Source organism: Schistocerca gregaria, chromosome 1 (genome assembly GCF_023897955.1).
Source record: "Schistocerca gregaria isolate iqSchGreg1 chromosome 1, iqSchGreg1.2, whole genome shotgun sequence".
NCBI classification, from domain to species: Eukaryota; Metazoa; Arthropoda; class Insecta; order Orthoptera; family Acrididae; genus Schistocerca; species Schistocerca gregaria.
Window position 1 is genome coordinate 674,463,013 of NC_064920.1, and position 13,242 is coordinate 674,476,254.

Genomic DNA, 13,242 nt, shown 5'->3' on the forward strand with positions numbered 1-13,242 from the left:
AGTGTCAGAAGTACGGGAGGTTGGGCGGAGTAGCCGTGCGGTTCTAGGCGCTACAGTCTGGAGCCGAGCGACCGCTCCGGTCGCAGTTTCGAATCCTGCCTCGGACATGGATGTGTGTGATGTCCTTAGGTTAGTTAGGTTTAATTAGTTCTAAGTTCTAGGCGACTGATGACCTCAGAAGTTAAGTCGCATAGTGCTCAGAGCCATTTGAGCCAATTAAGGGAGTAAAGTATGGCTATTTAAGATGTTAACGGCCAGAACGAATCAGATGTCATTAAGGGGAGGTTTACAATCTTTGACCCGAGAAAAGCATGTCTATGGGGAATTTCTTATAGGGATGTATTATTGATATCAATGTCAAATTTGGTCAAAATGTTTATTGATGTTTCGTGTACAAACTGGAATTTATTCGACCGGAAATGTCGAAGAGCAAAGGCGGAAGTGCCTTCGGAACGAAACAAAATTTCGATGTAGATCTCCACGCGCGGTATGTCACAGGTCAGCCGGCTCGTCTGAAATCAAGATTGAGTTGACGTTAGCGAAGTATATAAGATTCTTTAGTAGTTGTACCTCGCTTAAGTTATTTGAGCCATACGAAAGAAAATGGTGGCCATTAAAAAAAAAAGGTTTGTTTTCATGGATTTTTCAACTTCGTCGGCCAAGTAAAAATATTTATAGTTGATGGATCGGAATAAAAGTGGTACAACCCCTAGATAATTGAGTAAGTTTCGTCGGAAACAAAGAATCATGCCAATCGGTTCAGTAGATTTGAAGTTGCCATATCGCGTGATAAAAAAAAAGTCATTTCGAGAAAAACGCGTTTGGAGTTTTGACTACATATAAATGCAATATTATGCAACTTACGATCAATCTGCTATTCCGGGTCGATAAACTAGTCCTTCCTCTTCCTCTGCTCGATCTGGGCTATCCTGCACTGCTCCAGAGCCGCTCGTAAGGCCGGTGACAAGCTGTTTTCGGCCCAGAGTGACGTCCATCGTTGTCACGGTCTTCAGAATTGCTGAATACCCTTCGTTGAAGCTGCTCACTGCTAGGAAAGTGGCAATCACCACAGTCTACGAACCAGAGTGCAAATGCTTGGGGGCTAACTTCCAAGTACACGCATTCAAACTTTCATTTGAATTCTGTGTGTTTCCTCCCAAGCACAAGTACAATAACTCGTCTTCCCCCCCCCCCCTCCCCCCCCAAAAAAAAGAAGCGTGAAAAAGGTCGATTTCAGGCAGGTGCACTTTGTTGATCTACAGCGAATAACAAACATTTCCGTTCCCTATTTGGAAAAACGTTTCAGGGGTGGAGTCTGAACACTTTTATGGATCCAAAAATGAATTTAAAAAGAATCAATTTTTTTGAACTAAAAGATAGTAAAGCTCCCCTAAAGACACCTTTCAACGCCAGAACAATCCGTTTAGAAGCACTGAAGCTTGTGCAGCCAATGCCTGAAGCTGCAGGTCTGGAGCACATTTACTGTCACGTCGATCCGCACGGAGCGGGCGGGCGCCCTTGGCACAGTGCCGGCGCGCCGGCGCTATCTACCGTGTACACGCGGCCCCATCGAGAGCGTCGTGACCGGCCGGCCTGCAGACTACCATCTGCGCCCGCCGCGCTTTCCCTTCCGCCATCGTCTGGAAACAATGAACGCCCGCTGCCCGACAAAAGGAGGTGTTTGCGCCTCCTGAAAGGCGGCGGCTTCCCGCGCTACGGGCGCTAGATGCTATCCGCCGCGGCGCACGCGGTTCCGTATTCCTGGCGACATGAGGCCGCACAGCACCACAGCAGCAATTACTCTGATGAAAAGCCCAGCGCCGGACCCTGCAGCCGCGCCCCTCGCTTTTCAAATCCCTTCCCTCGAGAAAGGAAGGAGGTCAAGTCGACGATAACTTGAGAAAGGGTGTCTTCTTGTGGAAGTGTGTTTGCGTTACCATGTTAAAATTTGCCCTGCGCGGTGTGGGATCCTTACCAGGTGGGATTGACGGAGGACATCGAAAGGGTGCAAAAAAGGGCAGCTCGTTTTGTATTATCACGTTATAGGGGAGAGAGTGTGGCAGATATGATACACGAGTTGGGATGGAAGTCATTAAAGCATAGACGTTTTTCGTCGCGGCGAGACCTTTTTACGAAATTTCAGTCACCAACGTTCTCTTCCGAATGCAAAAACATTTTGTTGAGCCCAACCTACAGAGGTAGGAATGATCATCAAAATAAAATAAGAGAAATCAGAGCCCGAACAGAAAGGTTTAGGTGTTCGTTTTTCCCGCTCGCTGTTCGGGAGTGGAATGGTAGAGAGATAGTATGATTGTGGTTCAATGAACCCTCTACCAAGCACTTAAATGTGAATTGCAGAGTTGTCATGTAGATGTAGATGTAGATGTAGATCGTTAAATAATCAGCAGCACCTCGACTACATTGCATTTGTATTCAACAAGACACATTACGGTGCGTGGCTGAGGGTACATTTGATTCCAGTGTCATTTCCCCCATTCCCAGTTCCATTCAAGAACGGCTGTCGATAAACTTGGGTGTGAGCTCTAATTTCTCTGATTTTCTCGTCGTGGTGATTTCGTGCGATATATGTTAGAGGACTGTTATCCAGGTGATGGCTCGCATTTTCAACCGTAAAACTCTCCGTGTTACACAACTCCTCTCTTGTACCGTCTGCCACTGGAGTTTGTTGGGGATCTCCGTAATGCTTTCGGGATTATTGAATGATCCTGTGATGAAACGAGCCGATCTTCTTTGCTCCTACTGTATCTCTGTCTCTTCTATTAATCCACCTAGGTAAGGGTCCCGGACTAGTGAACCCTGCTCAGTATTTTTTTGCGGATGAATCAAATTTTCTTAATATTCTTCTAAAGAATCTGAACTTGGCATCTGATTTTCGTACAGTTCATTTTGTGTGGACATTCCAATTGGAGTATTTCTGCGCGGTTACTCCTAGGTGTGGGCAACGGCCTTGCCGCAGTGGACACAACGGTTTCCGTCAGATCACCGAAGTTAAGCGCTGTCGGGCGTGACCGGCACTTGGATGGTAACCATCAGGCCGCCAAGCGCTGTTGCCATTTTTCGGGGTGCACTCAGCCTCGTCGTGCCAATTGAGGAGCTACTCGACCGAATAGTAGCGGCTCCGGCACAGAAAACCATCATCACGACCGGGAGAGCTGTGTCCTCACCACACGCTCCTCCTATCCGCATCCTCCGTTGAGGATGACACGACGGTCGGATGGTGCCAATGAGCCATTTGTGGCCTGCAGACGGAGTGCTAACTCCTAGGTGCCTTACGATTGAATATTTCGCCCATAGAGGACAGTATGAGGAGGGCTCTGACTGTTGATAAAGACAAATACAACAGTTAATGCGAAGGTCATTTACTTTTGCACTATGCGTTTCGTTTTATGCCATTTTCTTCAGGTGGAGAGTTGTGTAATTACATTGCTGGTGCTCATGAACAGCACAGACGAACTTTCACAGCAGCAAATCGAGTGCAAAGTTGGTTATGTTGCGCCTTGTGGTGGTTATAAAACTGATTTTTTCTATAAACCACTGTTAGAGCTACAAAAGATGTATTTGTAAGAGTAAATCGTACTTACAAGGAAAGTAGCGTCGAGAAAAGCGCTGCATGCTGCCATTAGTTGCATGTGCGCTTCACTGCACATTTGTTTACACTGTCTCTTCAGAGATGATATGTATGTCAGAGATATGCATACTTGCATTGAATACAAAGATAACTGGATAGTTCAATAACTGGAACTTTTTTGTTCGTTTACTGTATATCACAGTCCAGTTACCATATTAAAATAGTAATATGTAAATAAATGTTTTATTTTTATTTTAAAAACATGGATGGGCTTTAAAAGGATATGGGCACGTGCGTAAGCACTAGAGAATGTTATCAATAATAAGAGCAAATTTTAATTTTGCGAGTTATTAACGGATTTCGATTTCTTACCAGCTATAGATTTAAAGAACAAAAAGCTAAACAGCTAACAACATAATATTGCAGATGTCAGATATTGATCATTTACACTGTATTAATAAATTTTTCCCCTATATGTTACATGTTTATAATTCTTACGTTTTTCTTGTGTTACTAGGTTGATTAAACCAGATCGTACACACACAGGGTATCTCTCCTAAGAGTCACCAGTTGGATCTTCTTTGATGTTTCGGTAGATATTCGCAATCTGCTTTTTGCAATTTGTAGCTGGAGTCATACCAAAGAAATGCTGCTAACCAAGTATTTCATGCGACGCCCAGTGCCATGAGAAAATGTCGGTTTGTTTCACGTGACTAGCAAAACGATGTTTAAAGAGGAATTTTGAGTGCCCATTGGGTTGAGCAGTCTCACCTTAGTCTACTGTCCTGTTTACTAAACTAAACTCCGTCCGAACAGGCCTCTATGGCGCAACGACACCGACCGACCACCGTATCGTCCTCGGTCAATACGCGTCACTGAATGCGGATATGGAGGGGCATGTGATCAGCACACCGCTCTACCGCCCGTTGTCAGTTATCGTGCTCGAACAGCAGTTAGTGAGCAGCGCTGCTGCGTAGCTGCAGTAGTCAGCATGGACCATAGCAGTGCTGTCGCTGTTGGTGTATTGGTTATTCCACGTGTTTCAATGTTCCTGCTAACATCGAACCATAAAACGAATATCGCGCTAGAGTAATTTGGGGCCGCTTCATTGAAAGGGCACGTAAAATTCCGCTTTAAGAATCATTTTTCTCTTAACGGCAAACAAAACGACGTTTTCTGTCGGCACTGGGCGCTACGTGAAAGACTTGATGAGCAGTATTTGTTTGGGTTGGCTTCAGCTACACATTGCGAAAACGAAATTGCAATTACCTGGCAAAAACCAAGTGAAACCGCTCCTGATGTCCCATAGGAGACACCCAGTTTACTGTAGGTGGGCTAAAACAGATAATGCATACATGCTGTATGTTGAACTTATTGGGATGTGAATGGAAGAGGCTAAAACATTGCTGTACATAGAAATTTATAATAATTGTGAAAAAGATTGAAATACATTGTCAAAACTTTTGCAGAAGTTGGTTGAGGCATGTTTCACTATTGTCATCCAGTAGTTTCTTTCTGTGGATATTTCTAGGTCATCGCACAGAGACAACTTGGTCTTTTATTCATTTGTGTAGTTTTTTGAGACCGCATTGTATACTATCAAATGGAGGTCCTGCATCTTTTATATGGAAGGCTACTGCAGATTTGTGTGGTGAGATGTGTCAAAGGTGCTGGTGTGTTCTTTGAATCTGGTGTAGAATTTACGATCTGTCTGACCTACGTCTAAACTGAGCATTTGCTACACATGATTTTCAATGTGCCAGAGGATGAAAGTTTATCTCGGCTGCTCTTTACGTTATGAGGTAGTCTGTAACAAGTTTTATGGATTGTTTTAATTGCAGTTCTTCTTCTGTGTTATTTGAAAATAGCAGTTTTGGGACATCTGCTGAGGAAGTGGATGCATGTTGTTAGCGTATGTTCCTGATACTTAATGGTTATTTTGTTCATTCTCTTTTTTAATACCATAGTCAGAGAACCTACCAAAAAATTCCAAACTGAACTTAAGGCCGTCCCCAAAGACGCTAACTTCTTGCTGAAAAAGAAAATCACCATTCCATACGGATGAATACAATGGCACCACGCCTAAGATCTCAATTAAAAGCTCAAAAAAAGTTCCCTCAGTCAAAGACAGATCTCAAACTCAATAAAATGCCATCGGTATAAAATTCAACAGATACTCAACATGATCCTACTAGATTACTTTGTGCTTGAAAGTAGCTGTTCAGAAAAAAAGCCTCTCACTTGCGAATAATCAGAAAAACGTACAAAATACTAAAATTTCCCAAATGATCGTTTTAGGTGTAGCTATCCTCTATACTCATTCATGATGCAATAGCTATTGTTAAATAGAAGCTAATAAAATACAAGAAGCTTTCCTCTGCAGGAATCACAATATTCATTAGCCTCTTTGAACTGGTATCGAAATATAATTACTTTTCTTTAAACAGAGAAATCTATAAACAAGCAAATGGGTTAGCTACAGCCGAAATATTGCTCAACCAACTAGGGCCCAAACTTTTCACCAAAAAACCAACATGCATTTAAAAAGTTCAGCTCCACAGAAGATATGTGGTTGATATATTTCTAATGATTGAAGGGCAAAACAAAGATGATATTGAAGACATCCACCAAACCTTCAACAAAATGTATAGGGACATTAAATTCACCAGTGACTTTGTAATAAATAATACCATTAACTTTCTTCATCTAATCACCTGCAAGTAAGATGACAATACGTCTTCCAAATTTACAGGAAACTAGCCACAACTGACATAAACAAGCGTGCTTCCTCCTGTTGCCCCAGCATGAACAAATTAGCAACATACACTCAGTGATTCATACAGGTCTAAAACTACCGTTGAGTCATGACAACTTCAGAATGAAATGAAAGACATACAGCTGCGGACAATAGGAATAAGTCCATTCTAACAGAAAGTTTACCTACAAAAGTACAGAAAAAAAAATAAACGAACAAAATAACAACTAAGAAACAGGAAAATTCATTAATAATATGAGTCCCCTTTCTCGACAGTATTTCCCCAAAAATTGCCAAAATATTCAAACGATACGAAATGGGAACTGTATTTCAAACAAACAATAAAAGTTGCCACAGGGTACTTCACAACTTAAAGGGAAGAGAGAATTTTCATCCTCTGGCATACATAAAATCAAATGTGGTAAATGCTCAGCTCAGTGCATAGATCAAACAGACCGCGACTTCTACGTCTTCACCAAAGAACGCCTTCCGATACAACAGCCCACACGAATCTGCAATGGTTTCCCATGTAAAAGATACAGGACATCTATTTTACAGCTTTCAAATAACCTTAATATACTACACAGAATGAACAAAGCACACAAGATGTCACTGTATGAAGAACAAGAAGTTTATATCCACCGAAAGAAACTACTCAGAGGTACTAATGAAACAGGCTAACCAGCTTCTTCAAAAGTTTTGACAATGTACTTCAAGCGTTTTCGTAATTTATTATAAATTTCACTTCACAGCAATTTGTTTAACTTCTTCCATTCATGTCACAATAAGTTCCACCTAATAATCTACGAGTATAAAGCAGCTGCTAGAGGTGTACACCCCATCATTTTTGAGTTTTCTATTCATAATTCACAGCTATCCGAAAAATACAATACAATACAATAATTTTGAGGCGAGTAACTATAAACAGTATTTTGCAAAGATTAAAAGAATAAAATCATTATAGAAAAGTTACTCTCGTGGGATTTATGCGTCCAAAGTAAACCTTCGACAGAGTAAACTGAAATAGTGAGTTAGACCAAAGTAGGGAAAGGGCTCAAACAAGGATAGCCTTTAACATGTCGACAATGAGGTGAGTAGAGATAGACCACTATCCCAGTTGGTGAAATATGGGGGAATGAAGCGAGCATGAGCCGTGTAAAACATCATTTCCGGTCACGCCATTCGACTGTACCCTTGGCTGTTAGGGATGGCAGAGCTGGCATCCGGTCTGCTAGGGGAGGTGGCTTTGTCCACTCTGGACCTGACGGGCTGATCGTTTCACGATGCAGCTAAGTGGTTAGTGTTCGGTGCGTACTAAGCTGGCGCAAGAGCTGGTGTCTTCCAAATAGTTGAAGGTGTAATGCAGCGACGTCTGAAAGTAAACTTGTATAATTGTAATTGTAAACTGTCGAAACTACGTTGGTAAAGTACCGGAACTTCAAGCGCTGATAGAAAGCACCGAAGCTGAAATCGTTATTGGTACAGAATGCTGGCTGAAGCCAGAGATAAATTCTGCCGAAATTTTGACAAAGGCACAGGCGGTGTTTAGAATGGATAGATTGCATGCAACCGGTGATGGCGTGTTTGTCGCTTTTAGTAGTAGTTAATCCTGCAGTGAAATAGAAGTGGATAGTCCTAGTGAATTATTATGGGTGGAGGTTATACTCACCAACCGAGCTAGGTTATCGACATCCCGACTAAGCAGCATTAGTGGCAGAACGACTGAGAGAAAATCTGGAATACATTTCATATAAATTTCCTTCGGTGGAGATTTCAATTTCGGTCGCAGGTTCGAATCCTGCCTCGGGCATGGATGTGTGTGATGTCCTTAGGTTAGTTAGGTTTAAGTAGTTCTAAGTTCTAGGGGACTGATGACCACAGGTGTTAAGTCCCACAGTGCTCAGAGCCATTTGAACCATTTTAGATTTCAATTTACCAGATGTTTAGGACGGGTGGTAGGGACAGAGCACCGAGTGACATTATACTGACTGCACTATTCGAAAATTACCTCGAGCAATTAAACAGAGAACCGGCTGGTGGAGATAACATCTTGGACCTACTGATAACAAACAGACCCGAACTTTTCGACTCTGTAAGCGCAGAACAGGTAATCAGTGATCATAAGGCCGTTGAAGCATCCCTGAATATGGAAGTAAACAGGAAATTAAAAAAAAGGTAGGAAGGTTCATCTGTTTAGCAAGAGTAATAGGAGGCAGGTTCCAGACTGTCTAACAGAGCAAACCGAAAATTTCTGTTCCTACACTGACAATGTTGAATGTTTATAGAAAAAGTTCAAAGCAATCGTAAAATGCGTTTTAGACAGGTACGTGCCGAGTAAAACTGTGAGGGACGGGAAAAACCCACCGTGGTTCAACAACAAAGTTAGGAAACTACTGTGAAAGCAAAGAGAGCTTCACTGAAAATTTAAATGCATCCAAAAGCTCTCAGACAAACAGAAGCTAAAAGCTGTCAAAATTAGGGTAAGGAGGGCTATGCGTGAAGCATTAAGTGAATTCGAAAGTAAAATTCTATGTACAGACTTGACAGAAAATCCTGGAAAGTTCTGGTCTTGCGTTAAATCAGTAAGTGGACCGAAGCAGTACACCCAGACACTCTGGGATGATAATGGCATTGAAACAGAGGATGACACGCGCAAAGCTGATATACTGAACACCTTTTTCCAAAGCTGTTTCACAGAGGAAGACCGCACTGCAGTTCCTTCTCTAAATACTCGCACGAACGAAAAAATGTCTGACATCCAAATAAGTGTCCAAGAAATAGAAAAGCAACTGAAATCACCCAACAGAGGAAAGTACACTGGACCTGACGGGATACCAATTCGTTTCTACACTGAGTAGGCTAAAGAACTTGCCCTCCTTCTAACAGCCGTGTACCGAAAGTCTCTAGAGGAACGGAAGGTTCCAAATAATGTGAAAGAGCACAGGTAGTTCCAGTTTTCAAGAAGGGTCGTCGAGCAGATGCGCAAAACTATAGGCCTATATATGTGACATCGATTTGTTGTAGAATTTTAGAACATGTTTTTTGCTCGCGTATCATGTCATTTCTGGAAACCCAGAATCTACTCTGTAGGACTCAACATGGATTCCGGTAACAGCGATCGTGTGAGACCCAACTCGCTTTATTTGTTCATGAGATCCAGAAAATATTAGATACAGGCTCCCAGGTAGATGCCATTTTCCTTGACTTCCGGAAGGTGTTCGATACAGTTCCTCACTGTCGCCTGATAAACAAAGTAAGTGCCTACGGAATATCAGGCCAGCTGTGTGGCTGGATTGAAGAGTTTTTAGCAAACAGAACACAGCATATTGTTCTCAAAGGAGAGACATCTACAAACGTTGAAGTAACCTCTGCCGTGCCACAGGGGAGTGTTATTGGACCATTGGTTCAAATGGCTCTGAGCACTATGGGACTTAACATCTGTGGTCATCAGTCCCCTAGAACTTAAAACTAATTAAACATAACTAACCTAAGGACATCACACACATCCATGTCCGAGGCAAGATTCGAACCTGCGACCGTAGCAGTAGCGTGGTTCCGGACTGAGCGCCTGAACCGCTAGACTACCGCGGCCGGCTATTGGACCATTGATTTTCACAATATATATATGAATGACCTAGTAGATAGTGTCGGAAGTTCGATGCGGCTTTTCTCGGATGATGCTGTAGTATACAGAGAAGTTGCAGCATTAGAAAATTGCAGAAAAATGCAGGAGGATCTGCAACGGATAGGCACTTGGTGCAGGGAGTGGCAACTGACCATTAACATAGACAAATGTAATGTATTGCGAATACATAGAAAGAAGGATCCTTTATTGTATGATTATATGACAGCAGAACAAACACTGGTAGCAGTTACTTCTGTAAAATATCTGTGAGTATACGTACGGAACGATTTGAAGTGGAATAGTCATAAAATTAATTGTTGGTAAGGTGGGTGCCAGGTTGAGATTCATTGGGAGATTCCTTAGAAAATGTAGTCCATCAAGAAAGGAGGTGGCTTACAAAACACTCGTTCGACCTACACCTGAGTATTGCTCATCAGGTCGGGTTGACAGAGGAGATAGAGAAGATCGAAAGAAGAGCGGCGCGTTTCGTCACAGGGTTATTTGGTAAGAGTGATAGCGTTACGGAGATCTTTAGCAAACTCAAGTGGCAGACTTTGCAAGAGAGGCGCTCTTCATCGAGGTGTAGCTTGCTGTCCAGGTTTCAAGAGGGTGCGTTTCTGGATGAGGTATCGAATATATTGCTTCCTCCTACTTATACCTCCCTAGGAGATCACGAATGTAAAATGAGAGGGATTCGAGCGCGCACGCAGGCTTTCCAGCAGTCGTTCTTCCCATACGCGACTGGAACAGGAAAGGGAGGTAATGACAGTGGTACGTAAAGTGCCTTCCGCCACACATCCTTGGGTGGCTTGCGGAGTATAAATGTAGATGAAGTTGTAGATCTGGCGAAGGCAACAGTTTACAGCGGTGCGCTATTAACTGGATCATCGAATGACCAATGGATAATTACCGCCTGAAAAACCTTAATGTAAAAACACTTTAATGGAGTTGTTTGGGGAATCTCAAAATCGTGAGCTCGAATGGCAGCCCTACTCGGTATTGGATCTGTGGGCGCTCCCGTGCAGAGGTACTGATTAGAGAGCATTTTTGGTTTCTGGGATCCAAGCTTTAGCGTACAAAGCATTTCTTTCAGGACGGAAACTGAGGGAACTGGCAAGTGTGTCTCGAGCCGCAGCCTCATTAGCAGGACATAAGTATTTATTTCAGCAACTTCATTTTATGTCAACATGCCAGAAACGCGTATCTTTGAAGGCCTGTTAATAAAGCTGTGTCTTCAAATGTACAGTAGCGTAAAAAACAGCTGTAACAGACGCTAGATGTATTTCATTATTAAGTTCTCCATTTATTTCACTGTTTCCATTTATCGAGAACTGCCGCTGCGGTTACATTGAAACGCATAGTAACTATTGATTCTCTTTACCTTCAGTGAAATATCCGCTATGTTTACAGTATGTGTTATCCCGTAATTGGTTGCTTGTCAGTTTTAGTGTTAGGGGCTACCGGTGTTGAACATTATGAGATAAAAAAGAATAATAATAAAGGAAGCTTCGAAGGTAGGTACACTAAACACGTGCAAGTCATGGACATAGAAACATAAACAAATACTCGCAAGTTCTTTAAATTTTGGTCTGGAAAGGGCTTTCCGAGAAATAATTCAAAATTGTTTCAAGAAATGCGGTAACGGGCCCGTCGATATGCACTCGTTTATTTTACGAAAGAACTCGTTCCGGGCTCTCACCGATCTTAAACCTGCATAATACATTTAGATCTTCGACAGAATAATGTTTCATCGATTGCATTTTGAACGCTGTTCCTTTTTGTTCTATAATTTGTAGCTCCTTTATCCAGCTGCAAATGGAGATGGAAAAATAAGGTGCAAATTACACAACAAAAGGCAGCTGCAGCATTCAGAATGCAATCGATGAAAACATCATACAGACGAAGATCTAAATATGTAACAAAAGTTGACGATTGATGAAAGCCGAAAATGCGTCATTACGCGAAATAAAGCTATACGTAAAAAGAGTCTGGCATCTATATGCCCTCAAGCAATTTCAGTGTACAATTAAAGAGTTGTACCACCATTAACATGGATAAATAAAAAATAGCTCCAACGCCCCTGTTCTAGTGGGTACCTATATGACACACCCACTAATTTTTATATGGTTGAAGTAAACCGAGCTCCACAATGGATCGTATTTCGGACGGAAAGCGTTTCGACTGTACTTATACCACTTTGTGTTACGGATGGAAATTTCCGGTTGCAGTTATGTTTCTACTATTCTTCGCTAATACACAGTCAGCTAGCTATTCCTTGTGGAACAGTCTTCATGACTTAGTGAGATTAATTTTAATACAGTTATGTATACTGGTGAAAGATACAAATGAATATAGTAACCGAATGGGACTTAGGAAAACCACGATCAGTTCTTGATTGCCACCCACTCTATCTACAACTTTTATCGAAAGTAGTACTTCTGGGATTGATTATCAGCGTCAAGATAATGGATTTCCCGCGGACTCTTAATGGCAGACAATGAAAAGAAAGATGGAAGGAAGATTAAGTTTTTACACCCCGTTGACGACGAAGTAATTGGAGCACAAGCTCAGAACAGACACCGGCTTGGGAGGAATTCTAACGCGTCCTCAAATATGTCGTTCCGGAACTCGCCTTGAACGATTTTGGAAATCCGTGGGATACTTGAATCCGAATGGTTCGTGAATGATTTGAGACACACGCCTCTCGAACGCGTTGCTAGTACCGCTTCAGGCGATTCAGATAAAGAAGTTAGCACCAAAAAAATAGTGTTAAAATACTTGAAAGTAATAGGACACTGAAAGACATACGCTTCCGAAATGAGTCACAGTAGTAAACAAATATCTAATCTTCTTACAATTAGTCCAACACAAGCATGGATAACAAGCTGCATTTTCTGCTATGTTATATACTCGTATTTGTTCCTTTTCCTACCAGGTATTTTCACCTTTAAACCAATTTTTATTTCATAACACTTGAGTGGTTGATGGGATACGTATGTCCCACTGCGCATTGGTACGCCTGTATCTCACAACTGTTTAATGATAAGAGTCTAGCGGGGTGCTGTTGGAACTTGGAGAAAATACTTCGGACTGTGGGATGGATATATAGAAATGCGTGTGAGATCAAACGGGGATGAGTGTGTTTATAACTGGCACAGAGCGTCTGTTTCACGAAAGTCAGATCATATCACCATCTTCTCCATTCCAAGTATGTCTGAAGTAACTGGTTGTATTTTCTTATACATATTAGATATTGTTTTGAAATATTGCGAC

The 13,242-nt window shown here is 42.0% G+C and overlaps 1 protein-coding gene across 4 annotated transcripts in view; it reads right to left on the minus strand.

Annotated features, from left to right (window-relative positions):
- LOC126362786 (uncharacterized) overlaps positions 1 to 13,242 on the minus strand; it is a 1,515,202-nt gene that overhangs the window by 1,035,789 nt on the left and 466,171 nt on the right. Inside the window, exon 1 of one of the 4 annotated variants that reach the window (XM_050007911.1) lies at positions 3,603 to 3,698. The exons of 2 other annotated variants lie outside the window; for them this stretch is intronic. The gene's annotated coding sequence lies outside the window, so the exon portion shown is untranslated. Of the gene's footprint in view, positions 1 to 3,602; positions 3,699 to 13,242 lie in introns of those variants that run through there. One more of the 4 variants, XM_050007912.1, reaches the window with a different exon arrangement.